Here is a 27,231-nt window from a genome sequence, read left to right as displayed (position 1 = left end):
ATCTAAGAGTGAGAAAGTTTCCATATAGTTAACATTATCCTAATCCTCCCCTAGTCTGAATTTGTGGGTGGATTTCAAGGCAAATGAAAATAAGGAACAAAGATAGCAATGGGCAGCCAAGATGCATCTTGCATCACGCCAGGAAGAAGCATCAAGAGTGTATGTAGTGCCGGCTGGAAGCTTGTGTTTTTATTTATTTTTTATTTTACGGAGTTTTATATAGCGCGAACTTGACCCTAAGGTATCGGGTATCAGAGTGCTTTACATAGCACCAGTTGCGTTACATGAGGACACATTATTTTGTTAGGCACGGCGAGATTAAGTGATTTGCCCAGAATAACAGGATGTTCAGCGTCATTGCCGAGACTCGAACCCGGTTCCCCAGATTCAAGGTTGACCGCCCTAGCCGTTGGGCGAACTCCTCTCCCCTTGTGTGGGCAGTCCATGTTGGTGCCGTCATGTGTCTCCGACAGGTACATACCTAGTCTTGACTTGGAATTCCCTATGCAGAAAAACATTAACCTCCTAAATGAGTAGCCTGCTACCATAAATGGCGAAGAATGGAATATACTGATGAGAACAACAAAGCAGCGTGGAAGCAGAGGGTATAAACAAGCAGGCCCGTGTAGGAAATAAGAAAGGACCATGGCATGGAAATACGCCACCAGGCTTAACAAGGGAGAAATGGAGTGGCTGCAATGAATCATGGGCTCCACGGAAACTAGGCCATACAGACTAGCAAACAAGATGTAAAACAAGCCCAACCCCCCTTAAAAGGAAGCCCAAAATCAAACTAACATCTAACCAAAAGAAGCCCAACTGACAATCAACATGAAAAATTGCAAAAAAGATTTTTAAAAAATACAAACAACGCAGCGGGCACGTCGCGGCAGGCACCACTAATACAACTGTGACATTAAGAGGGGTGAGAGGGAGGAATTATACATTACAGTGTAAGCAGCTATAACTCTAAAGCTGAACACAGGTAAACAGTAGCAGAGTAGGAAACAAAGTAAAAAAATAGTCCCCTAAGGAACAGATACAGAGCAACAGTGTAATGATACAGTACTTTGTCCCTGCTGCTGGGAAGAACGGAAGAGAAAAAGGAGGGTCAAAGAGGCAGGACTGACCACTAGCAAGCAAGGATTTCTAAATTACAACAGGTCTCGAATGCTCTACCTAAAAAAACTAAAGTAATGTCTTTAAACCGGCAAATTGCTAAGCAGGGAAAATGGCTGCTCAAAGGGCCCCTGTCAGAAGAAAACAACCTCATACACATATCTGGGTGTTATGCTGGACTCGAGGGCCTCCTATGCGGCACAAAAGGAAGTATTAGAGGGAAAGCAACTGCGCTCAAATTTGCCTTTTTAACCTTATTGAATAGCCTCTGAGGTCATAATCTAATTGTTCATCACAGTGATAAAGTAAAAATTGATCCCGACTTTATCGTATGGCGGCGAAATAATGCTTGGTGAAGATGCACAGCTCTTGTATAAGCTCATAATATGGACCTATAATGAGTCCTTCAGTTGCATCGGTCGGCCTCGCCTGCGCACGTCAGACTTGAGTTTCACTGGCAAAGCAATCTTTAGCTAGAGAAGGGACCTTCTAGCGGGTGAGGTGGCCCAAAGATCCATTTAGGGGTCTTTATACCCTACATGCTCTTCGCTCCTGGGTTCAGGAGAGGAACTGGTTGCACTTTGCACCCTGTCACTTTGCACCTTATCAACTTTTTACTTTAATAAACACGCGGCTATGTTATGATGGGGGGGAGAGAATCTTTGAGTGTTTTAATATGATAAGGCTTAAGCCCTCTCGACAATATCTGCTGCCATGGTCGAACGAATGCACCGAAGCCTGTGTTTTGATTAGGTTTTTGCTTTTGTAAATGATTATTTACCCAATTGAGTTAAATACTATTATGGGTCCCTGCACGTTTCATGGGCAGATAAAAGAAGACCTGGGCAGGAGGGGAGCTGGGTGCACCCAGAGCTTTGCTATGCACTTTATTTACAGTATAATACCTATATGGCCATGTTCCAGGTTTATTACATCTGCTGCTGTGACGGGGGAGGTATCCATATGATCCCTTGAATATGTGGAGGCTTAAGCGCTGTGTCTACGATGTTATACGATACTCTGAATATAAGAGCGGTGTTTATCATCTGCTGATATAGTTAGACAGATTTTCTGTAGTTTTTAGGCCTGCACTCGTATCATGTTTTTATACTTCTTTAGTAATGGTTATGCTAATTTGGTTGAATGAATGCTTTTATGGTTTCGGTTTCTATTAACTAATAACCTAAAGTTAACACAAGTCATCAGTAATCACTGTTTCTGTAACCTCCTCCCGCCATGTTCTTTTCCATAAACTCAACTTATCCAATTCAATTCAAATATCTTTATTCGGTTATAATAAACAATAACCATAAAAGCACAATAAATACAGATTGAAGCAATAAACTCCTAAGCAGCACAATGCATGTTTACATATCACATTATCATGGATTTCCGACATCTAAAAACATTTTTAAGAAACGCAATAACAGATGCGATAACAAATTCATTTTCTAAAAGTTGCAATGCTAAAAAAGCTGGTCGGCAGCATTTCAGGCCAAATGCTTTAAAACAGGTACAATCCATCTCTTTCTTAATACATCATAGTATTTACAGAAAAACATGATATGAATGGTTGATTGTGGTGAGACATCATCGCACGGACACTTACACAGATCTCTAGACCAATCATTCACCACTGGAAAACTTAGGGATCTAAATAAAATATGCAGTCTAAAACGAGTCAATAAAAGACGATCAAAGTCTTGGTCTATTAAAAATAAATATGGCTGTGTAGTTGGAGTCAGCAGAGATAAATAATGGGCATGTGCCGTATGTTTTCTCATCTCATTAACGGCTCTAATTTGGCCCAGAAAGCCCATACATCGAGCCTTAAGATCTTTCCTGGATATACTACACATCGAAGAGGGCTTGGTGTAATATTCCAGATGTCCTATTTTTGTAAGGAACGTTTTCACATACTCCAACCACCTAATAAGTTTAACACCGTCGGACTTCAAAACGTCTGCCAGTATATAGTGATTAAAACCAGTTTCATCTGACAACCAGATTCTATGCCAGAGTAGGACAGGTTGGATCTTGATAATGTCTTCTAAGTATGGGACACCTAGTTCCATATGACAAATATAATTTGAACTGCTTTGTGGTAGGGCCAAGAGAAACTTAAGAAACGTATTTTCCGCAATCTGCAGTGCATTTGTGTCTGCATAGCCCCATATGCCCGCTCCATAAGTAGCAATAGACACATATTTGGCCTTGTAAATATGCAAAAGTTCAAACGGCGGACGCTTTCCTAGTTTACGGCTGAAGTTTGATACTGCTATTATTGCCTTAACAAACAACAGGCGCCTAATTTTGACCGTCTCTGACCATGTTCCTGTCCTGTCAAATAGGATCCCTAAGTATGCAAATGTTTTAGTACTCTCTATTGGTCTGCCCTCAATGTATAGGGTATCAACCCTCTTATTTGTCCCAGCCCCACAATTCATAGTATATGTTTTAGAGCAGTTTATTGTAAGTCCCAAATTGGACAAAAAAATGGTGAATGAGTTAACAACCCTTTGAAGTCTAAGAGGAGTACGGGCCAATAAAACTGCATCATCTGCATACAAGAGTGCAGGGATGTGTCGCTTGTCCGCCTTCGGTAAGTCCCTGCACTCTTTAATTAAAACAGATTCTAAATTATTTATATACAGTGTGAAGAGAAATGGGGCAAGGACGCAGCCTTGCCGCACTCCTCTCCCAATGCTAAAGTGACTCGTGCATTCTCCACCACTCCCATATCTGACCTCAGCCTTGGCCCCAAAATAAAGCTCCCTTAAAAATGTGATTATTAAAAAATCCACGCCTAGTCCCTCTAAAATTGACCACAGCTTATCATGAATAACGCAGTCAAAAGCTGCCGTTAGGTCCACAAAAGTCATAAATAATCTGCCCTTTTCGGCCCTTGTGTACTTTTCCATTAAAATATGCAAATTTAAACCCAGTTCAACTGTACCCAAACCCTTGCGAAACCCATATTGTAGGTCACTAATAACATCTTGTTCTTCAGCCCAGGTCTGCAGTCTATCCAGTAAAACCCGCCAAATAATCTTGGCTGTAGAGTCCAACAACGAAATCGGACGATAACAAGCCGGATTCATCCTGTCTCCCTTTTTTAAAATTGGTACGATCATGGATTCGTACCATGTTGGTAAAAAGCCGCTTTTATAACACGCATTAAAAACCTGAGTTAAAGTGGACCCCATAGTGCTACGTTTGATTTGAAAAGGTCCACAGGAATGCCGTCGGGCCCTGGGGCCTCGCCACCAGGGCTTGAATTAATTGCTGCAGTAATCTCATTCAATGTAAAGTTCATTCTTAGATCTTGTACTTTACCTACTGTGTTCAATACGCTACCTTGGACCTCTAAAGTCGGGTTTTTATATAAGTTTGAATAATGTTTTATCCATTCTGGTTCTGAGATGGCAATCGCCATAACGGCCATCTCCTTGTTAACTAAAAAAGGGGCGTTCACCGCTTTCCAGAAGGCAGAAAAATCACGACTATCTGCAGCATCGCGTAAGGCCCGCCATGTATTTTGTTTTAAAATAGACTTTCTGGCTTTAAGTACGGTTTTATAATTTCATCTTGCCTCCCTAATATGTTCAATATTTTTTACTGTGGCATGTATACAGTTTTTAAGATTGGAATATGCCTTTGTGCATTCAGCATTAAACCATCCTTGATTTTTTGTAGATTTCCTGTTAGCTTCAACAAAGAGTGATTTCTTTATGTAGTTTGAGATAGCCATAAAGTTTTCCCTGATCTCTTTACAATTAAAAACAATTTTTAAAATGAATTGATTAGTGTCTACGGTGGCCCATTTAAGTGCAAAACCGTTTTGCCTAATCATGACAATATCATCAACATTATCAAAGGATGTTATTCTAGCATTTGTGCTCTGCTTAAGCACGGTCACATCTACACTTAAAGGGAAATGGTCACTTAGGGATATCTCATGTGTCTTAAAATTTTTAGTACAGGAAGAATATCTGCATGAGGACAAAATGAAATCTATGGTAGAAAAAGTACCACGAGCATTGAAGGTAGGGCTAAAATGAACCATGGGTAAGCACAAACTATTAGCAAATCCTAAATCAAACCTAAACATTATATCATTCAAAGAATCACCATATAGTGTATGCGGGAAATGAAAAAAACTCTCCCCATTTTCATACGTTAGACCACAAACGTCTTTATCAATATATTTACAAATGGGGGAATTAAAATCCCCACCCCATATCACAAAGACCTCCTTTTTTAAACAAGTAATTAGGGTATGTAAAGAACAGCTCAGTGATTTCAATGATTCTTTAATCAGAGCAGGGGTCAGATTGTTATAGAAATTCAGTATTGCCAAGCAAAAAGTTCTATCCGCATGTAATATGACTATATGGTAGTAGGGTTCAGTGGCTATAAATTCGATTTTCCCTACAATGAGTTAATTTGAGACATACGTGCACAAGCCCCCCTTAGCTCTGCCAGATGTTGTTGGAATAGCTGGGGTATGGAATGTTTTATAGCCACTTATGTGTAATGGGCCTATCGCCCAGGTTTCTTGTACGTTAGCGATATTAAAATTGTTGACAAACTCGATCCACATAATGTTAGATACCTTAGATTTTAACCTGGCGACATTCCAGAACAAGAGTTGACCCTTATCCTCTGATTCTTTTCCAATTTCATTTACATTTACCCCAACACTATCAACATGAGGTTGAGTAAAGCAGGTATATTGCGGTGGGGGGAAATTAATGCTAACGTATTAAAACCAAGCGTGTCACAGTCAAACCCATTACTTTCCTTGTCATTGAGGGCGGGCTGAGCCGCTAATATGTTAGTAGATGATGAAGCTAAATGTCCCGTGCAAAGCTCAAAGCCCATGTTACTTGGTATAACTATACTCTGAAATTCCCCCATTTGTAGTCAATCAACTAAATCGAGGTTGGAGAATGTTTCAAACCGGTTATAAACAGGGACGTTGAACTGACTCATAGGACCCGGGATAAATGATTCCCTGGGGTAAATAGAATTATTATTATTGTTTGGATAACAGAAATAACCTAGTGGTACTAAGTTTATGCCCTGGGTAGTGATTGTATGAGACCCAGCTCTATTCAGAATTAATTGCACTAATTGTGGAGATTTGAATGTCAGTATCACACAGTCCCCATTCAAGTTCTTCCGTCCTTTGCCAACCCACAATACCCTTCTAGCCATCTTAAATTCTTCATATTACCTCTCTGTAAGTCCTATCCTAGAACCTAACCAGTGTAGTGATCTATTTCTTAAGGTCTCCCATGATTCCATGCTCCCCCTCTGTAGACTCGGGACATTGGTTAGCACGACTACATAGGGGGTGGCTGCAGGGGGTAAATCCAGACAGATATTATGCCGATCACCTTCGTTCCCATTCCCAGTAATGGTGGAATTAAAATTGGGTCCTGGGGGATTAGAAGGTATATGCGGAACTAGAGAGGGAGTGTTGGAATAAGGCTCTTGATTAAGAATAGGTATTTTCTCAACTCTACGTTGTAATACTCTGCCCTTTTCTTTATTACTGGGAGATACAGGATTGATAGTTTGGCAGCTCTCGCTGTTAACAAGTTGGATTTTGTTACACTTATGCACGTCTAATAGTTCCTGTATTGGTTGCTGTATTTTGCATAGACTATTAAGTAGTGCATCTTCCGGCTTTCCAATTCTACCTGATAAATTATCTAATGTTGCTCTAATATAAATGTCCAAAGAATCCAGTTTATCATTTATCACGATCACCTCATTTTCTATACGGGTGTTCGGGGTATCTATAAATTTTCCCCTGACCTGTGGTTTTTGCAACACTTGCGATGTACACTTATTAGAAGCCTTTTTTCGTGTTTTTATAATGGGTTTCGCCGGTGGTGAGCCTATATTCCCACTTGTCTTAGAAAGGGTAACAGGATTTCTTGCTCGCTTAGGGGGTGGTTGGGACTCCTGATCATGGTCACTTCCTGTTATGTGTCCCGATATATCCACAATACAACCATTACTGTTTGACTGAGGTCTTTCAATAGGTAAATCGGGACACCCCTGTGAAGTGTTATCAGCTACCATATTTGCTCCAGAGTCTGAGTTACCCGAGCTCAGCGACTCCTCTACGGATAGGATCTGCTGTTCAATAACTCCCACAGCCCCCGTTAAATAGGTGAGTAGTGATTGACGCGAGCGCGTTTCCGTGCTAGGCTGCTTGCTACTATTATTATGAGTAGCAGTTAGTGCCTTCCTTTTACCCATTTTAACACGATTAAGCCCAATTAATACAAAACTGCGTCCATGAATATTAAGAACAACTGCAGCCCTATTAGTACATACGGGTCGCAGGAATTGTAAGTCTTAATGTCAATAACCTATAACATCTATTACCCCCTACCACAATACCTTAAAAAAATCAAATACCGTGGCCCAGTCCAGTCTATTCCAGGCTATGACGGGCCCGTCTTGGCCCGGTCTTCGCCCGGGCACGCCTGCGCACGTCCCGCGATTCAGGACCGCCGCCGTTGATTTAACGTCCCTCCAGGGACCGACCACAAAGTGCAGGGTGCTCCCAAGGCAGGGCAGGGGCTCTGGATAAAGTGCTGTGTGCAAAGGCCTCCGTTTGCGGTCTACCGCGATTCTGGACCACCGCCGTTCATTTAACGTCCCTCCAGGGACCGACCACAAAGTGCAGGGTGCTTCCAAGGCAGGGCAGGGGCTCTGGATAAAGTGCTGTGTACAAAAGCCTCCGTTTGCGGTCTCCCGCTATTCGGGACCGCCGCCGTTGATTTAACGTCCCTCCAGGGACCGACCACAAAGTGCAGGGTGCTTCCAAGGCAGGGCAGGGGCTCTGGATAAAGTGCTGTGTGCAAAGGCCTCCGTTTGCGGTCTCAACTTATCATCCAGACCATGGTTAATGGTCTTTTTAACTCGACCTTTCAATATTCTCTTATGTTCCTTCTCAATCGCTACATAATCCCACTCATTCTAAGCCCCAAACTTTGAATCTTTCTCTCAGTAAACGTACCATGCACTGGAAGTTGCATCTGCTTATCAGCAGTGGTCTTATTCCATTTTTTAGGCCACAAACATGTATGTAACCCTGAATTCAATAACATTATGTGGGCTGGTGCACTAGCTGAGGGCGCAGCCTCTCCCTCGTATTCACAGGTTTATTCAATGCGCACCCATTGCAGCTTCAACCTGACTCTAGCTAACACATGATTCTCAAACAACCAATCACAATGTGAATCAAGACAAAATAAACAAACACAAAAGGCGAGACGTATTATCAATGACCAAATCAAGTACACCTTTGGCTGCCTTACCAGGACCCAGGAAGGAAACCAAAGTTACAAATGAAAGGAATGTTGGTGTCTCCTGCTCCAATACCAGCAGAGAGCACATATTATCGACATGGTTCATGTTGAGGCACCACTACAACAGCCAATAATTGTTTAGCCTCTGTCATACCTCTGGAGATCCCCTGGATTCTGTGCATACGATAACTCACTTCGGTATAGTATGTACAGAGCCAGCCTACTCTGGTGGAGACCATCAAGTTCACACATTCAACTCTCCCTAAAGTGAAAATTTGCTCTTTCTTAGAAAAGGTTCATTTTGAGAATTTTTTGGGGTACAAGTTTTTCTTTTTTAAGAGTTTTATATAGCGCAAAATTGACCTGAGACATCGGGTATCAAAGCGCTTTACATGAGCACCAGTTTCGTTATAGATGAACACATTCTTTTTTTGATAGGCATGAGGAGAATAAATGATTTGCCCAGAATCACAGGATGTTGAGCGTCGTTGCCGAGATTCGAAACCAAAATCACCAGGTTCAAAGTCGACTGCTCTAGCCGTTAGTCCACATAGTCTGCCCTAAGTTCCCCTAGTTCTTGAGATTATATCAAAGGAGAATTACTGAAAGAAACCAGAGTGCACTGGGGGGGTTGGTCCTTTGAACAACGACCACCACAATAAATCCTAAACACAATTTGTCATTTTATTATTTTCTTTGGCTAAAACTTCATCATTTAAATTCAACTGTAATGGTGTCCTCAACGAAAGCAAAAATAGGAGGCGCTCGGCTTGTGCGCTAACCAGAGGTCAGTGTAAAGGGTTGAAGCAGCGTGAGCTCGGAGCACCGGTGATATGAAATGAACTGAAGACAGACAGGGCTTTAAAAGCGACCTCAGACCAGGAATGAAGCGGAGACTGCACCGACCTGGAGTGTGCGGAGGATTCACCCGGAGACGGCGCCAGCCGTCAAGGTTTTAGAGTGGCATGCGTGACATTTTCTTAATTCCAGGGTAATTATGAGTGACATTTCAACGACTATGAGTGACACTTTTCTCGGAAGCAAAATCAAGCAATCAATACAAAGGAAACACATAAATATCAGAATTACACCTATTTGAGCAACGAGAAACTCTAATTTAACTGCTGCAATGGCTAGCATAAAAATTGTTAAACAGCTTTCATTTATCAGACTCATGCCAACATTTCAGAAAATAGATAAAGCGGTGTGGAAGATGATCATAATTTAATTATAATCATCTGAGTGACTACCAGACTCACTCGGGCTGCGTGGGAAAGCTGCGAGCGGGAGGCACTCGTTTAGGTCACAGATAGGCAGCCTGTGGTGGGAGGTCTGTCCTACCTCGACTGTGCGCCAATAGAGCAGCCCGAGGCAGGTCCGGAGTCGGTCCCAGCCATGGGCTGCTGCGACAATAGAACCACCGGGACCTCCTCTAGGGGTATGTAGAGCGCGTCTAGAGCGAGGGCTCGGGTGTCAGGGCGCTTTATATGGCAGCAGAGCCGGCATGGGGGAGCGGCCATCTTTTAAAGGTCTCCAACGCAGACATGGAAGACGGACTCCCGTCCGGAAGCTGCGGGTGGGGCGGCCAGCTTTAAAGGGCTCCAACGCAGACATCGAAGACGGACTACCGCCCGGAGGCCTCGGGTGGAGCTTCCATCTTTAAAGGTCTCCTACGCAAACATGAACGACGGACTACCGCCGGAGGCCGCGGATGGAGCGGCCATCTTTAAAAGTGTCCTTAATGGTGGCAGCTGCTAGTTATCACAGGAAGGCTTAACTCAGCTCTCTTTATTTGCGGACAGCTATCTAATTAGAAGGACGCGAGCAGCGAATTTCACCAGATAGTGTGTTAGCTTAAAGAGACAAGTGAGAAGTAAACGGCCCGGTACGGTAAAGTCAAGTATAGCGAAAACAATAGTGGTGAAGGAGAATGAGAAATTTCCTAGTTAGCACAAAGGAAAGTTTCAATTTGATTAAGGACGCGGAGGCGGGGATTATGCATTACTTTCTTCACTTTCATTTAACAGCAAGTTCAAAGGTTATAGGAAAAAACACATATGTCCTTGAACTACAACTCCCATGAACCTCGGGAGTAACCATGGTCACCAACAGTCCAATCCCAGTCCGCAACATTAGGCCATATAACACTGTTGTTGCCGTAATCCTTCCGTTTTTCTCTGCTGCAGGAAGCTAAGCCTTCCGAAATTTAGTCGTCCTGGAGTCTGAACATAGGATATTAAGAAGATACTGAGCACTCTCTTGGGCACAATACTCAGGGCCGCAATTCAATCAAACAACCAAGGTAATCAAAATAAAATCTGTAACAAAGGAAAAACATGACAGTTGCAATGCATATATCACTTTCTCTATCCATGAAACCACAGTTAGCAATTTGAGCAACAGAAACAATCATGACAACCTAATTTTCATGGGACCAGGAGAACCTCGTAGAGAGTAAAGAATAGTACTTCCCTGATAAAACGGGACCTGGTGTATTGCACTCCCCCGTAAGCATTGTATCCCTTCCGAGAGGGTGTGAGGCGTAGGTATAACCTGCCCGGGGGGGATAATCCTTGCCACCACGTCCTTAATAGAATTTAAACTTTCCTTCGTGCTAACTAGGAAATTTCTCATTCTATGTCAGGAAGCGGAGGCGAGGATTATGCATTTTTAAAGCTTACTTACTACAACCGGCCTCTTCATGGAATGGTTTGAAGTAGAACATTTTAAAAGTTGACTCAGGCAATCAGGAGTTGCCGTTCCCCCGGAGGCCGTACCTCCAATGTCATGTCCTCATATGTCTTTAGGCATCTGACTACACACAATTTCGGAGAATCAGGGAAATCAGAATAAGTTACTGACCTTGTACTCGTCTTTGTTCTCCTGGAGATGGTAAAGGTAACCCCTTTGGGGGTAAAAATCCTAGCAGTAATGTCCAGGGCCCTTACATCCGACGCCCTCTTACAAGAGATAAGGCAGAGTAGCATTGCCAGTTTCTCTGAGATCTCCTTTCTGGACAGATACTGATTATCCTGCCAGGATAGCAACAAGCGGAGGACCAGGTTGACATCCCAAAGGCCTGCGTATCGGGGCTCGGGAGGTCGAGAAATCCTGATGCCTTTGAGGAGCTTTCACACCCAGGGGTGCTCCCCCACAGAAGCCCTGTCAACAGGAATATGGCCTGCAGAGATGGCAGATCGGAAGGAATTGATGGTACAATAGGCCAACCCTTCCTGAAACAGCTCAGCTAGGAAGTTCACTATATCGGGGACGCTGGCGCCCATGGGATCCAGGTCTTTCGCCATACACCAACGCACCCTTCGCCTCCAAGCCGATCTGTATCTCTTGGAGGTCCCTGGGGCCCATGCCTGCTGGATGAGGAATTGAGCATCCTGCGAAAGTGAGCTGTCCGTCCAACGTCGCCTAAAATCCTCCATGCCATGAGATGAAGATGGCTTTGGAGGACGAGATGATGTGGATGACCTAGGGGGTCCATCAGGATCCTGTCGTATAGAGGCAATCGGATCGGCGAGTCCCAGGACAATTCTAGGATGGAAGGGAACCACGCTTAAGATCGCCAGATCGGCGTGACCAAGAACAGGGAGGCTGTCTGTCGGCGGGCTTGCGCCGCCACCCTCTGAATAAACAGGAAGGGGGAATTGCATAGGCTTGAAACGCTGCCCAATCCTGAAGGAACGTGTCCACTGCCTCCGCCCCGGGATCCGGCCTCCAGCTGAAGTACCGGGGAACCTGGGCGTTCCATCTGGAGGCAAACAGGTCTACTTGGCAGGGAACTCACGTGTCCGTCAGAGCCTGGAAGACCACTGGGTCCAACCTCCAGTCGTTGGCATCCCGGAAGTGCCTGGAGCTCCAATCCGCCACCGAGTTCTGTGCGCCCGGTAGATACTCGGCTGTGACTGAAATCTGTCGCTGGAGGCAGTAATGCCAAAAGTCCTTGGCCAGCTCCGCCAAGGCTCTGAAGTGAGTGCCACCCAGGCGGTTGATGTATTGCACCGCCGTCATGTTGTCCATGCAGAGAAGAACACAGCAAGACGCTTTGTCCCTCGTGAAGGACCGAATAGCAAAGGAGCCCGCCAGGAGCTCCAGGCAGTTGATGTGCAGGGACAGCTCGTCCTCAGTCCATCTGCCTCCCATGGAGACCGGTCCACATCTGGCACCCCTGCCCAGCTGGCTGGCATCGGACTCTATCACTAGATCCGGTTGGGAGCCAAAGATCGCCCGACCGTTCCACGCCTCCATGTGATCGATCCACCACTGGAGTTCCGTTCTGGCTTCCTGGGTTAGAGAGACCAGCATGGAGTACGTGAGTCCCCTCTGCAGATGGGACGCCTTGAGCCTCTGGAGGGCTCTGTAGTGAAGTGGTCCTGGAAAGATGGCTTGTATCGAAGACGACAATAAACCAACAATCCTGGCCAACTGACGTAAGGATATCCTGTCCCGTCGGAGAACCTTTCATAACTCTTTCTTGATCTTGCAAATCTTCTGTTCCGGGAGGTTCAGGGTCACCGCCCTGGAGTCTATCCGGAAACCCAAAAACGTCATGCTCTGCTGTGGGGTGAGATCCAACTTCTGACTGTTGATGGTAAATCCCAGAGTTCGGAGGAGAGAGATGGTGGTCTCCAAATGAGCCACCAATTGCTCCCTTGACTGTTTCATCAAAAGAACATCGTCCAGATAAATGATCAGCCGGATGCCCAACGCACAGAGGTGTTCCACCACTGGTTTTAGGAGCTTCGTAAAGCACCAAGGTGCTGACGACAGACCAAAGGGCAGGGTCCGGAACTCGAAAACCTGATCTCTCCACTGGAATTGGAGAAACCTGCAGTGTGGGGGAAAAATGGGAACCGAGAGGTAGGCGTCTTTGAGGTCTAGCCGGGCCAGCCAGTCGCCCTGAAGAAGGAGATCCCTAAGTAGATGGATCCCTTCCATCTGGAAGTGGCGGTAAACCAGCCACTCGTTGAAAGCTCTGAGGTTGATGACTGGGCGGAAGCCTTTTTCCTTCTTTTCTACTAGGAAAATGTTGCTCGAGAAACCTCTGAGGTGGAGATTCGCCTGACAAATAGCCCCTTTGGATAAAAGATCGTACACCTCCTGATCTATAAGGGCTTCGTCCTGTGAGGAGAATACTAGTGTGCGAGGCCGGGAGGCCTGTACAGGCGTCCTGTAGAACTCTATATGGAACCCTCTTACGGTCTCCAGCACCCACGGATCTGAGGTGAGCCCCGCTCACTCGTGAAAGAACTGAGCAATTCTTCCCCCCAATCGGACAGGAGACAACAGAGTAGTGCTTACTGTTGTATCCACTGGAGTTGTTCTGTGCTCCTCCATGCCCTCGGTTGTTCTTCCCTCTACCGCCTCGAGAGGGATAGAAAGATCCTTGGCGGCCGTCATGCCACCCGTTGTTCCTTTTGGCTTGTTGTCTGTTAGGGCCTTGGGAGGATTGTCGGCCGGAGGAGCGACCCCTGCCTCGTCCGGCCCCGCCAAAAACCTTCCTGGGGAAGATCTTCTTCATCGAAGCTTGCGCTTTATCCAAAGACGAGAAGGTAGAGGCACATTTTCCTAGCTCCCTGACGAAAGGGTCTCCGAATAGGGAACCCTGAGCTATGGGGCCTGCTTCCAAATAAGAGAGCTCCCCGAGTTTGGGATCAATTTTAAGCAACAGGGATCAACGGCGTTCGGCCGAGAGGGCACAGTTGGCATTGCCAAGGAGGCACATAGCCCTCTGCACCCATCCCGCCACGTCATCCATGGGAAGGGGTTGACCAGATTCCCTGGCTCTCTCCGCCAATTCCATGATCTTGGTCAGCGGCCCAACCACGTCCAAGAGCTTGTCTTGGCAGGCTCTCCATGATCTATCTATCCCCTTTTTAGGATCCTTCATGTATTACGAGAAAAAGATACATAATTTGGGATCTATCTCCGGTGTTAATGTGACTCTATTGGGGAGGGAAGGCCTAGGGCACTCCGAGCGAAGCTTCGCCCTCACTTCTTTGTCAAGGGGTGTTCTAATCTTGTGGGCGACGTAGTCGGCCACCTTCTTGTCAGGGAACCATTCTGCGGACCTGGGCCTGAAAATACACGTCGGATCAAACATATCTGCGGGGGCCTCCCCTTCCCCCGCATCTGAGGCGGAAGATTGCAGACGCCAGAGCCTGCTGGAATCCTGAAGGTCATCCGATGAACCCTCTTTGTCATCGCCATCACCCTCCCCCATATCGGGGTCAAACTCCGTGGTGACATCGTCACCGGTAACTCCAGGAAAGTCTTCCTCCCGGTAGGGTGCGTTTCGTAGCGTTTGCGCACTCTTATGGAAAGCTTCAGTAAGGCGACTGAAGCCCTCCAGGTGCCCCGCGTCACGCTTAGGAGCCTTACGCGGGTAAGCAGAGAGCACACCGCTAGGCCCGGCTCCCCCATCCCCCAGGATCCCCGTGCCTTTGAAGACCTGGGCGGACAGTTTATTCACGCTGTCCTGGAGAGGGGCCAGTGCCTGGACAATGGCCGAAGAGAGGAACCTGTCCACCTCTGGAGGAATGCGTGATGGGGGAACCCGCTCCTCCACAGAGAATACAGAGGGTAAATAATCATGCTCCCGCTGGGATTGCATGTTCCAGGAGGGAATGGCACCAATTCTAATAAAGACGCCCCAATAAAGTTAAGGGGGGGCCGCCCCCTCGCCGGTGCCCTGAAGCGCAGCCACCCGAAGCGGTGACAGACAGGAGCCGCGATCGGCTGAATATGCAAATTAAGGGCTAAGCCCGTCAAGCTTACCGCTGCGGCAGTGTCAGGCGAGGAGGCGAGGGAATGCAAGCACGAGCAGAAGCGCTCCTATCCCTCAGCGCTGGATCATCCACAAGCAGCGCGAAGGGCGCTCTGGAGCGATGGATGCGGTGACGGCGCGAAACAGCGCCACCTATCGCACCCGCGCTGTAATCAAAGACGCGCTCGGGCCACAAGCCTACCGCGCAGACCAAAGGAGCGGGAGGACCCGCTAATAAAGCGCTCGCGAAGAGCGACAGAAAATGCAAGAAATGAACCTAGGCAATTCTCTGACAAGCAACCACAACCCGTACAGCTAACCCCAACCAATCACAATGAAGGAGAGAAGGGACTTAACTGACGGGCCAGCAGTGAAGAAAGAGGAAGGACTACGGCAATGACAGTGTTATATGGCCTAATGTTGTGGAGTAGGATTGGACTGTTGGTGACCATGGTTACTCCCGAGGTTCATGGGAGTTGTAGTTCAAGGACATATATGTTTTTTCCTATAACCTTTGAACTTGCTGTTAAATAAAAGGGAAGAAAGTAATGCATAATCCTCGCCTCCGCTTCCTGACATAGAATAGATTGCATATTGCAAGTCACTCAATAACAATGTTAACACGGTATCTCTTCATTAGTTCTGTGTTTGGCTAAATACCCATGTTTCTATTAAGCTATACAGCACATGTAAAAGACTTGGGGGCCTATTAACAAGGAACAGGGAAAATTAACGCTAAGGGCGCATAGCATTAATTTTTTTAACCCCCCGCTATCGCTGGATAATATCGCCTGGTTATCGCGTTACTAACAACGCTAACCGCCTAGGCGATAAAAAATCCAGCGATAGTGGCATCTTGGGAAGTTATCGCTGGTAATGCAGCAATAAAACTACAAGAATAGGGATATCCTTGTTGATAGCCCATGGTGGATTTAGCCATGTAATCCACCTCCCATTGGATTACATGGCTAAGTCTGAAAATTAGCAGACGTAAAAAAACAGCGTTAACCGTGGTTAGCGCTGCTTTTTTTGTCTCTAACAGGGTTAGTGTGAAGCTTGATAATAGGAGAAATGTCGCATAGCGACATTTCTCCTATTATTTTGCTCTGGAACGCCCACTTTGCATCTCATTAGAGATGCAAAGGGAAGTGTAGTGAAAAAGGGTGCTAACATGCGATTTTGCATGTTAGCACCTGTTGGACTTGGCCCTCTTTGACAGGTTCACCCCTGAACTTTTTGCCTTAAGCTCTGACATGGTGGTAGTGGTTTTAGGCCTCTGGGCACTTCAGCACTGTGGCCCAGTGCAAAGTGCGTGCACTCTCTGAGTGCGTGTGGTGAGATTGGCCTGCCCTCCCATAGGAATGCATGGAGGATATGTGTGTCCATAGTAATCCCTGATGTGAGAGGAGTGCAGGGTCAAATTTAGTATGTGCGAACTCGTGAGAATAAATGCTGCGCAATGGTGTGCGCAGATTTATGGTGACTAGTGGAGAAGTGCCACTTCTAGAAGTTGGCCTTTCTGTGTACTGTGTGTCTGCCAGCCTGATGTGGAGTGCATGTCTGGCTTGTGATTGACAGGAGCTGAGAGGGCTGGGGAATTCCAGGAGCCAGGGGGAGTCTGCCCGGTGGTGAATGGAGAGATCTGCATGTAGATGGGAGGGAGGAGTTGCACCTGTGACCTGAATAGGACTGTGCCTTCCCTCCACAATACTGGCTCCGCCCTCTTTGGTGCGTCTGAGCACCTAGCCCGTCCTGTGGAAGGGAGAGAGGAGCTGAGCAAAACAAAGTGCTCAGGAGCTCCCCTGAACCAGTTGTATCTGGTTCTCCCATTGACTGCACCTTGTAGACAAAGGGAAATAGTGTATAAAAGAAGGGGCTGTGACCCCATGAAATTGTTCACTCTTGGTGTGCTGTTCTTGCGGGGCATGCTACTGGTGGGGCCCAGGAGGGACCGCCATGGGGGCTGCCTCCCTGCTGGAGGGCCCTGTGTGCTGGCCCCTGGGCCCTGCCTTGCCCCTGGATACCTGAAGGACTTTTTGGGCCATTTGCTTTATTCTCCTTGCCCCAGGACTTTGGATTCATCTAGCGTCTGGAAGTGCTATCCTTTAATTGACCAGCTGAGGAGGAGAGTGGGCTGCTCAGCGTGATACTGTTTGACTCGTTGGGGGAAATCCCCACCGGAGGGATTCCACAGTGAGGCTACCGAGGGGTTTGCCTACTCCACTTAGTGATTTTAATTGCAGGTGCCCACCCTGCATTATGGCCACATGGCCGCGTATTTCTATTTTAATTGCGGGGTGCCCACTCCGCGACTTGAACTTTTATCTTAATTGCGCGGGTGCCCACCTCGCGACTTTGCCGTTATTAGATTGAGCGGGAGCCCACCCCGCTTGCTATTTTTTTGTGGAAAGAGGGAGCCTACCCCTCATGAAGCCCGGAGTGAAGTGGCTACCCCGTCGACCCAGCCGCGGCCGCCCGGAAGTCAGGCAAAGTCTGCCTGTGACCTGGGCGGGGCCGACGTCTGGGCCGGAAGGAGTTGCGAGCTTCCATGAACCGTGGGGAGCCCCGGAAGAGGAGTTAGCCCGGAGCCTCGTAGGCTCCATATCACAAGTCTTGGTCCCGAGACAGGGGACCGGGTGAAGTATGGCGCATGAAGAAGGCGGGGCTCCCGTGAGGAGAGAGAGCCCCGCAAGCGCCGCAGCCTGTTTCCTGCAGAGGTGGCACAAGGCACATTGCCGGTGCCTGCGCCTGCCGCATCCACAATGAGGAGCCTTCCCCCCGCCAAGAGCCGGAAAGTTGAGACGACTGGGGGGGAGGCCATACGTCTGCACCCGGTGCCAATTACGTGAGCGGGCCCACAGTTGCGGGCCGCTCCGACGGCAGGGCATCCTTTGTTTTTAGAGCCCGTGTGGCTCTAACGATGGGCAACAGTTTTCAATGGCCGAGTCCCCGAGCGGGACTCCAACGCACTCCTTGTTGGTGCTGACTGGTGCCCATTCCATGAGTGGCCCGCCTGATAGAGGGCCGCTCCAACACGTGCGCAAGCTTATTCTTAGAGAACAGATGGCTCCAACGGTGGAGACATGAATATTCACAGGGCTCGGGCGTGGCTCCAACAGGGGCAATATTGTGTTAAGAGCTCCAGCAAGGCCCAGAGGGCACAGTTGTGCCAGATCTTTCCCTCATTTACAGCTGCGCAGCAATTAGTGCCAGCTGCACCGTTTAGGCGCACAGTTCTTTTGGGGTCTTGCGAAGTCAGGAGTGAGATGCACTCCTTTGCCCCACACTTTCCCAGCTGCCCAGCAAGTAGTGGGCAGCTGCCACGTTTAGGTTTGCGCAGTGGCGCACCCTTGACTTTCGCTGCATTGGCAGCGTGCGCTGACATTCTGGACACAGGGCATTTGAGCCCCTTCGGGATGCTAGGAAATGTGATTCATGTAGAATGATTTACGCACCCTGTGTTGATACCTCTGAATGTGTTTTATGATTATGAGGTTGGTTCTATTATGGTTCATGCTAGTGATATTTATTACCTATTGTAGTTATACTTAGAAGGTCTGGGTCTAATGCGTTTAGACTTGTGAGATGATGGCCTCATGTGTTTATGATGGTGAAGCTGGCGCAGAATGTAATTTGCGCCGGATGTGACACTGTGCATAATGTAGTTTATGTTACAGGCTGATGCTAAGTACGGTGGCTACCAGTAGTTACTGGTTGTGTTCTATGATTATGATATGTTCTGCATTTACTAAGTTCACTTTGTGATGGTTCTGACAGTGGTCCAGGTGGCCCTGTCATGCGTAAATAATCCCTTGTAAATATGATCTAGTGCCTGGTGGCACCATGTATAATATGTGCTTACTATTCTAATGTGTTACGATAATACAAAGGCTATTTTTGATATAACCTGGTGTGGAGTTCCTTTTGTGGTGTGCCTGGGATGTTGTTGCTGTGTACGTGCGCAAATGCTTTACACATTGCCTCCGGGATAAGCCTGACTGCTCGTGCCAAGCTACCAAGGGGGTGAGCAGGGGTTATCTTTGGCGTGTAACTTCCTTGCCCTGACTAGAGTGGTGGTCTCTGCCTGGCTTTGGCGCACGCCATAGCCAACCAGAGATCCCATTTCTAACAGCACCCTGTTGTTGATAGGGCGATATTTTTATCTCCGCTTCTTTGGCTTTTAAAGCCAAAAAAGCGGAGATTAAGCCCTTGTTAATATGCCCCTGAAGTCTTTATCACAATACACTTTAAACAATGATTACTTCAAACCTGTGTCCATATTCTTTCCAAAGCTTACATATTTACACATAAAAGCCTTTGAGCAAGATTCATGTTTTTGGACCTATACATCCTATAGAGTTGTTGTCATCTTAGAGGTCAGTGACATGTAATCTTAACTATTAAAGGCAAGCACACTTCATCATATGTTGATTGTCAAATGAAAATTCACTGTAACATGGATTTTGTATTGTTCTAGTACAGATGTTTAAACAATGCGTGCTAGTGAATGCCATTCCGTCGCAGAATTCTATGTCAGTCCCCGGAGGCTCAGATTATGCTTCTCTTTGCTTTACTGCAAAACACAGCAGCCAATAAACAACTTTAAACTCAGCATACCCCGGATGTACAACCCCCTCCATAGTATGCACCAATCACTATCAGTCCATTAGAATATATAGTTCGAAATGAACACACCTCTTTCTTTGCTGCTGCAGCAGCGAGATAAGTACTTTTCCTTTCTCTCGATTATTGAAGTTGGATATACTTGTTTTATTCAGTGTGGTTGTCAAGGGTTAATTTACCGGAGTGTGGCGCTGTTACAGCGTTTCCGTAGACTAGCGGTGTCGCTGTGCCGATTTCCGCAACTTTTGTAAACTTGTGGTTTTTGTCACTGTTTAGTGTGGATATTTCGCAGCTTTGCGTTCCGGCGCTAATTTAGGTGTTTGAGCGCTCAGGCGCTCTGTGGGCAAGTGTTTGTGGAGCGGAAGCGGGACGCGCTTCGCGCGCTATACGGGGAACAGTCCTCTTTTCATTCCCACGCCTTGCGCATGCACGCAGAGCCGATTCCAGGGTTTGCGATCGGTTCTTCATGCATCGACGAGTAGTCTGGCTGTTCTATCCCTGGTCCGATTAGAACGCTGACCGGAGGAGTTACTGGAGCAGAGCATTGCCTTAGGGGAGAATAGGGGTGGCTCCCCACCACATGAATTGACTATTATATTTCAAATTCTGTCATTTTGTGATGGTATAGAGACAGTTGGTGTTAAGTATAGGGACAGTTTCAACAGTGCCTGTGCAGACAAGAACACCCCTGGGTTTCTCCCCCCCTAAAGCTCCTTCAGACCTCCTGTAGCAACGATGGTGTACTACGCTGAGGAGGAAGATCAGTGGGTTGAGTTCAATGAGCACGCAGAATATGATGAGCCTGAAGGGTGCCCATATGGAGGAGCAATTGGTTGAAGCCCTGGATACCCACATCCATGGCTCTGTAAATAGGGCGTTAATTAAGGCGTTACAACCTTTTACCAAGCCATTAAGGAATTATGGCAAACGTAAGTTCGGTGCTTCGCAAGGGGAGACCTCTGGTCATACCTCAGCTGAGGTCCTTGCGAGAATGGCCCGTAATGTGATGCACAACCATGGTGGTGTGAGTTCTTCCAAGGCGCGTATGGCACACGTGATGCAGACGGAGGAGTCTAATGAGTTGTCTCCTGCCGCGCCGGACACGTCTGGCTCAGATCAGGAGTCGCAGGCTTCACAGACGGCAAAGACGCGGAAACGCAAATCCCACAATGTCGAAGACAAGCCAGTCAATAAGAACCTCTTGTTTGACCATAGAAACATTATACATTCAAGATCCACTGAGTGGGTTCCCTGTGTCAAGGTGGCACACTATGTGCCGGACAACCTCCAGAGAGGTTTCGAAAAGGAAGTCAGGGCCACCCTGCGTTCCGAATGTCCCAGACCATCTCTGATGGGAAAAGTGGCATACACCCCAGAAAAAGATCCGAACATGGCCACTTTTATGAAGAAGTTTGCAAAGGATCCCAAGAAGGGACTCGACCGGGCTTGGAGGGGTTGACAGGATAAACTCCTTGATGTGACCGGACCCCTGACTAAGATATTGGATGCCGCGGTCACCGCTAAAGACTCCAACACTCCATTGGACCCCACGAAGGAGTGGACGCAACAAGCTATGTGTTTCCTAGGGAACGCGAACTGCGTCCTGTCGGCAGAACGGAGAAGTTCCTTCCTTATGCGCATTGATCCACAACTTGCAGAAATGGTGAATACGGAACCGGGCACGCTTGCTAATGGCATGCTGTTCAGGGAGAAATTCATGAAGGAGATGGGGAAATATGTGAACACATTTTACGCCCTAGATAAGGCTCAAGTGAACATCAAAAAAGGTTTTCATACTGGCCTTTTTAACAGGGCTGGGCACTTCAGGGGTCGAGCGACCGGCCGTGGATTTAATCAGACCTCTCAAGATTTCGAGCAACGTGGCAAAGGTGGTGTCCAATGTTCGAAGTTCTACCCCTCCTGTAATCGCGGTGACAGAGGGAGACAACATAGAGGTTACAGAGGACAGAATCATTCCTCCGTAGACACCTCTTACTCAGGTAAACTTATTGCAAACTTGGGACACCAAGGTGGGAGGTCGGATTGCTTTGTTCCACCATATGTGGGAGAATCTCACACAGGATCCTTGGATCCTTCTGACAGTGAGAGGGTTTCAGATAGAGTTCTATGCCTCACCCCATCAGGTTCAGATTCCTCCTCCCCTACATTTTTCCCATGCAGAGATGTCTTTCATAGACAACGAAGTTCAGTCATTGTTGGAAAAAGGGGCAATCGTGCACACGATTCCCCATCCGCTAGGGTTTGTCAGTACCATCTTTCTAGTGGCCAAAAAGGACAAAGGTTTCAGACTGGTGCTCAATCTGAGGGAATTCAATTCCTGGCTAGTGTATCGCCATTTCAAAATGGAAGGCATACATTTATTGAGGGACATCCTGTTGGAAAAGGATTGGATGGTGCTTCTGGATCTGAAAGACGCGTACCTGGCGGTGCCTATTTTTCCTCCTCACAGGAGGATCCTTCAATTCCAATGGAGAGACCAGTGGTTCGAATTTTCAGCCATGCCCTTTGGCCTTTTGCCCGCTCCTTGGTGTTTCACCAAGTTACTAAAGCCTGTGGCTCAGTACCTGAGAGAACAAGGGGTAAGTCTCATAATTTATTTGGACGATATTCTGATTATGGCTCAGAATATGGACACGGTTCTTCTTCATCTAAACTTGATGGGTTTGTCATCAACGCGCAGAAGTCCATTCTGACTCCAACGCAGTCAATGGAATTCTTGGGGTTTCAAGTAGACTCGATTGCGGCGCAGCTACTATTACCATTGAGGAAGAGAGTAGTTATCAAGAAGGAGTTGAGGAGAGCGCTTGCCTCTCCGACTATTTCCTTGAGGACGTTGGCCAGATTCGTGGGGGCTCCTGGCCGCATCAATCCAGGAGATATTCCCGGGACCCTTACATTACAGGGCGCTTCAGCGTTTGAAGATTCTACACTTACGCAAGGGTCTGAGTTATGCAGAGCAGATCTCGATCTCCAGCGAGGCACGGACCGAGATGACTTGGTGGCTGGAACACATGGATGAATGGAATGGCAAAGCCATTTTCGCAGCCAGTCCGTAGGTAGTCATAGAATCAGATACCAGCAGATGGGGCTGGGGAGCCCGCTGCGGCTCAGTGGAGACTGGGGGTCTGTGGTCCCGGGAGGAACTGGAACTCCATATCAATTGCCTGCAGCTTCTTGCGGGCTCGTTTGCGATTCGGACACTCTCCCCGCAACAAGCAAGTTGCTGTATTCTACTGCAGATGGACAATGTGCCAGCAGTACGATACATCAATCGTCTGGGGGGTACGAGGTCTCGTCTTCTGGTAGAGCTAGTCAAGGACTTTTGGCATTATTGCCTGACCCATCATATATCGGTAACGGCGGAATACATTCCGGGGTCTTGCAATGTGGTAGCGGATTGGAACTCCCGTTTTCTGAAGGATGCCAGCGATTGGAGGCTGCATCCCGGGGTATTCATGCAGTTGAACGACAAATGGGGTCCATGTTTAGTGGACCTATTGGCGTCCAGACTCAACACACAACTTCCTTGGTTCTACAGTTGGCGTCCAGACCCTCTGGCGATCAGCTCGGATGCATTTCTTCAGTCATGGACGATGGGCATTCTACATGCATTTCCACCTTTCGCGCAGCTCTGTCGACAGAAGGCAGAGGTGATACTAGTCACACCATGTTGGAAAGCGCAAACATGGTTTCCGGTGGCGCTAGCTTTGTCGTGCACACTTCCGGTTCAACTAAGGTAGTTTCCGGAGATTCTGGAGGACCCTCTGGGGTTCCCTCACCCACTGGTAATGCAGAGCTATTTATCTCTCATGGCGTGGAGACTTTCAGACGAGGATGGCAAGTGCCTGAAGTTTCACAGGAGTCTCTGTTTTTCTTATCACAATCATGGGCACCTGCTACGCACAAACGATATTAGTCAGCTTGGCGTAGATGGGTTAGTTGGTGTTCTGAACGGCAAACAGATCCCGTGGGATCAGGTGTCCATCTCATAGTTAATTTCCCTTTGGAACTCGCCAGTTCAGGAATGGCATATCGAACAGCGAACAACTTTCGTTCAGCGATTTCGGTGGGTCATCCACATGTGGATGGTAAACCGGTGGGGGAACACCCCCTGGTGTGTAAAGTGGTGAGGGGTATCTGGTTGGTTAACCCCCCGAAACCCAAGTACTCTGTTTCATGGGATGTTAACGTTGTTCTACGTTTCCTTAAAACTTGGCCGGCCAATGAAGGATTATCACGCAAACAATTATCGGCAAAACTTACGATGCTATTATGTCTGGTGTCTTGCAGACGAGTCTCGGATGTGCGAGCTTTGGATATAGCAGGTAGAGTATTTACTCCTTCAGGAGTCTCTTTCACGATTTCCAAGAGGACTAAAACACATTCTGGATGTATTTCATACCCTGCTTTTCCTCATCATACCAAGTTATGTGTGGTTCAATGTTTAAAATGTTATGAGGATTGTACTAGAGAGTTCAGGAATGAAGTTGCAGGGCAATTATTAATTTCACTTCAGAGACCTTTCCGCCCAATCACTGCAGCGACTTTAGCCAGGTGGGTTACTTGGTTATTGAGACTTGCAGGTGTTGATACTGCCATGTTTGGCGCACACTCGGTTAGAGGAGTGATGGCTTCCAAGGCCTTTTATGTGGGCTCTCGTTTACAAGATATTATGACTGCGGCAGACTGATCCTCTGACTCAACGTTTAAGACATTTTATCATAAACCGATTGTTGATGTGGCTTCGACGGTGATGGAGCAACTTTAAACTAGCATAATCTGAGCCTCCGTGGACTGACATAGAATAAACAAAATTCTAGCTGACGCAACAAGAATTTTCAATTCTATTAGGGACACGGAGGCGAGGATTATCCCACCCAGGTAACATAATGATGTTATTCTTTGTGATAGATTGTTCATTGCAGGATTTATGAAATGTTTCATGTATAATTCATGGTGATGATTTGATGTTTTCTCCCACCCGTTTGATATTGGACATATGAGGATGTTAACTAGTGAATGTCATGATGGTTATGAAACGCATATGGTTCATGAATGGCAAATTACGACTACTATTCTCTTTATAGGAGATCAAGGCAAGCAAACCTGAATGAGCAGGATGAAGTGGTTCAGAAGGAGACCAGAACAAGCAAGCATAAGGCATGGTGCCATCTACTCTGTTTTTAGAGATGGAATTCTGAGCTCAAGTTTGGATTCACGGCGATGAAGAAATCGGTGGTCCAGGTGTTCAACGGTCAAGTTTGTGGACTGTGTTAAAAGTTTGATGCAAAGAAAGAGGAAGTGATGTGTTCATTTCGAACTATATACTTTAATGGACTGATAGTGATTGGTGCATACTATGGAGGGGGTTGTACATCCGGGGTATGCTGAGTTTAAAGTTGTTTATTGGCTGCTGTGTTTTGCAGTAAAGCAAAGAGAAGCATAATCCTCACCTCCGTGTCCTTAATAGAATTGAAAATTCTTGTTGCGTCAGCTAGAATTCTTTTATTGATACCTTTCCTTATGTTATCTCTTCAACAAATCCATTGATTCTCCTTAAAGGTGAGTGTTTGGTCTACATTTATCTGGCTGATTGTTGATTTTATAACCTCCATAACCCACCAGAGCATGTCCTTCTCTGAGTGTTTAGTCTGAATATAGTGCTCCACTAAGGGGGCGTTATACACTTTACATCTGATCCATGATTGATGCTGTAGAATATGCCTTTTGACTTCGTGGTTTTGCCTGTGTAATTTAGGCCACACGGACATTGGATGCAATAAACCACATTTCTTGTGTTACAATTGGAGAAGTGTTTTGCCGTTGATCTCAAATGACTTGATAGTTTTAGTGCTGGCACACACTGAGCACATAGGAGTCAGTCATGTCATATTGTCGATGGTGTGAGTATCAGGTGCACTATATGCATGTACAAGATTGGAGCCTCTTTTGAATGAAAACAGTGGTTTATTGACCAGTTCAGCTATCCCAGTCAATAATGTCTTATTTTGTTCACATTCATTTTGTTTATGTTCTGAGAAAATTGATACCCGTGGGTTAAATAATCATTGATTAATTTCATTATAACTATTCAATTGACGTTCAGATTAATCTTATGTAAGATACCAGTCGGAGCTTTACTGCCAAATTATTATTCCAAGTGTGTTAATTTTATGAAACAAAATCCCTTGTAGGCATATTTACCTATTGGTTGCTTCCCCTGCAGTGCCAGATATCTTGACTCTGCCCTTTCTCTGGAAACTACTTTTAAGGCTAGCTTTGGGCTCATTTTGCTGTTTTATTTAGCACTTCCCTAGATCTAAAGGGATTGGAAAGATGTTCACAGCCCCGTGCACCACTGATCATGCCGATTTGTGGTGTCAGAGGTCAGGTCTTACTGCCTTCACCGGATGGTGTATGTTAGGCCTGGAGCATTGGATAATTTCTAGGCCTGATACCAGGTTTCCACAGTAGGTACATGTCTATCCCTCTAGAAGGGTGGGATCATACTCCCACACCACTTACTGGTGTGGGGCTATGATTCCAAAGCGTTTGACACCAAACACGACATGGTTTGATGCAGCCATTCCAAAGTTAGCATTAACCGCAAGGTTATAATGCACTTAAGAGTTTATGGTTTGACCGCATTCACAAACAGCCCCAGAGAATAGACTCTGAGCTGCAGAGGGGCCCTGCTCAGGCAGAGGCACCCCCTCACATGGAAACCAAGCACCCTGCCCTCAGGATTGATAGGGCCTGCCTTAGGGGTGACTGATAGGTTTAAATGTGCGTGCAGGGTGAGATATAGTGAACCTATATCTTAGTGAGGAGTGCTAACACTACCTCACCCAGGCTGCAGTAGCAGGCCTGTGGTGTCAGATTTAGTCTGCTTCCCAAGGGTGGCATAATACATGCTTCAGCCCCTGGTAGGCCTGTGAAGTACCTATGCCCTTGGTTCCTAAGGTACCATATACTAGGGGCTCATGAGGTACCACAGTATCCAATCACTAGTGCACCTAATATGCACTCCAAGTTGTTTAGAGAGAACAGAGAGGCTGGGGCCCTGATTAGCAGGGTCCCGGCCAGACTATAGCCAGAAACCAGTGTAAACATCAGAAAAAAAACGGGGGCAACATAAGGTGCAGATCCTACTCTCCTACAATTGCCAAGCAAGCATTCAACAGGGAGGTCTGCACTTACCACAACCTTTTTGAGGCCAGTTACCGCTCCCCAGGAGAAATTCATAACTGCCAAGGAATGGTCTGTCCTGACATTGCTAGCATTGGTCACTTGGTGCATTTCACCAAGTATAATCTGCCCAGGATCCACACGATCTTTTGTCACCATTGTGACACT

At 46.8% G+C, this 27,231-nt stretch overlaps 1 long non-coding RNA gene and 1 pseudogene across 1 annotated transcript in view; both read right to left on the bottom strand.

Moving 5' to 3' along the window:
* The window catches only part of LOC146839246 (uncharacterized), a 55,500-nt gene extending 45,548 nt beyond the window's left edge, over window positions 1-9,952 (bottom strand). The window contains exon 1 of the long non-coding RNA XR_014981048.1: window positions 9,713-9,952. This is a non-coding gene — a long non-coding RNA (uncharacterized LOC146839246). The remainder of the gene's footprint in view (window positions 1-9,712) is intronic.
* The window catches only part of LOC146839245 (uncharacterized), a 113,670-nt pseudogene that overhangs the window by 47,556 nt on the left and 38,883 nt on the right, over window positions 1-27,231 (bottom strand).

The sequence above is a fragment of the Triturus cristatus genome, chromosome 4_1 (genome assembly GCF_964204655.1).
Source record: "Triturus cristatus chromosome 4_1, aTriCri1.1, whole genome shotgun sequence".
Lineage (NCBI taxonomy): Eukaryota > Metazoa > Chordata > Amphibia > Caudata > Salamandridae > Triturus > Triturus cristatus.
Note: the sequence above shows the minus strand (reverse complement) of the source record. Positions and strands in the feature narration are given on the sequence as shown.